This window comes from Arachis duranensis, chromosome 10 (genome assembly GCF_000817695.3).
Source record: "Arachis duranensis cultivar V14167 chromosome 10, aradu.V14167.gnm2.J7QH, whole genome shotgun sequence".
In the NCBI taxonomy this organism is placed as follows: Eukaryota; Viridiplantae; Streptophyta; class Magnoliopsida; order Fabales; family Fabaceae; genus Arachis; species Arachis duranensis.
In genome coordinates, this window is record NC_029781.3 from 59,816,968 (window position 1) to 59,818,444 (window position 1,477).

Below are 1,477 nucleotides of genomic sequence, written 5' to 3' on the forward strand. Positions count from 1 at the left end.
ATTGAAGGGTTCTCATGATCATAAGCTTCTTCTTCAGATGAAGCGTCCTTAGTACTGCCTGGTGCAGCTTGCATTCCAGACAGACTTTGAGAAATCATATTGACTTGCTGAGTTAATATTTTGTTCTGAGCCAGTATGGCATTCAGAGTATTAATCTCAAGAACTCCTTTCTTCTGATTCGTCCCATTGTTCACAGGATTCCTTTCAGAAGTGTACATGAATTGGTTATTTGCAACCATTTCAATGAGTTCTTGAGCTTCTGCAGGCGTCTTCTTCAGATGAAGAGATTCTCCAACAGAGCTATCCAATGACATCTTGGATAGTTCAGACAGACCATCATAGAAGATACCTATGATGCTCTGTTCAGAAAGCATGTCAGAGGGACACTTTCTGATCAATTGTTTGTATCTTTCCCAAGCTTCATAGAGGGATTCACCTTCCTTCTGTCTGAAAGTTTGGACTTCCACTCTAAGCTTACTCAATTTTTGAGGTGGAAAGAATTTTGCCAAAAAGGCATTGACTAGGTTTTCCCAAGAGTTCAGGCTTTCTTTAGGTTGTGAGTCCAAACATATCCTAGCTCTGACTCTTACAGCAAAAGGGAATAGCATAAGTCTGTAGACCTCAGAGTCAACCCCATTAGTCTTGACAGTGTCACAGATTTGCAAGAACTCAGCTAAAACCTGATGAGGATCTTCCAATGGAAGTCCATGGAACTTGCAATTCTGTTGCATTAGAGAAACTAATTGAGGCTTAAGCTCAAAGTTGTTTGCTGCAATGGCAGGGATAAAGATGCTTCTCCCATAGAAGTCGGGAGTAGGTGCAGTAAAGTCACCCAGCACCTTCCTTACATTGTTGACATTATTGTTGTTTTTGGCTGCCATGGGTTCTTCTTCTTTGAAGATTTCTGTTAGGTCCTCTACAGAGAGTTGTGCTTTAGCTTCTCTTAGCTTTCGCTTCAAGGTCCTTTCAGGTTCAGGGTCAGCCTCAACAAGAATGCTTTTGTCTTTGTTCCTGCTCATATAAAAGAGAAGAGAACAAGAAAATATGGAATCCTCTATGTCACAGTATAGAGATTCCTTAAGGTGTCAGAGAAAAAGAAAAATAGAAGGAAGAGGTAGAAGAATTCGAACTTATCAAGAGAGATAGGGTTCGAATTGTGCATTGAGGAGGAGTGTTAGTCCATAAATAGAAGGATGTGAGAAGAGGGGAAGAAATTTTCGAAAATTAATTAAAAAGATTTTAAAAACATTTTGAAAAATTGAAGAATGATTTTCGAAAAATATGATTGGGAAAGAAATAGAGTGATTTTTGAAAAAGATTTTTGAAAGCAGAAATAAAAAAGATATGATTGAAAACTATTTTGAAAAAGATGTGATTAAAAAATATGATTGAAAATATATAGTTTTAAAAAGATATGATTGAGAAGATATGATTTGAAAAACAATTTAAAAAGATTTGATTTTGAAAATTAATGACT

General features: G+C 36.6%; 1 non-coding gene across 1 annotated transcript; it reads left to right on the plus strand.

Annotated features, from left to right (window-relative positions):
• The first annotated feature begins 368 nt into the window (after nt 1-368).
• Nucleotides 369-476, plus strand: LOC127743567 (small nucleolar RNA R71). The gene has a single exon (XR_008004952.1). It is a non-coding gene; the product is annotated as a small nucleolar RNA R71 (small nucleolar RNA).
• Nucleotides 477-1,477: the final 1,001 nt, after the last annotated feature.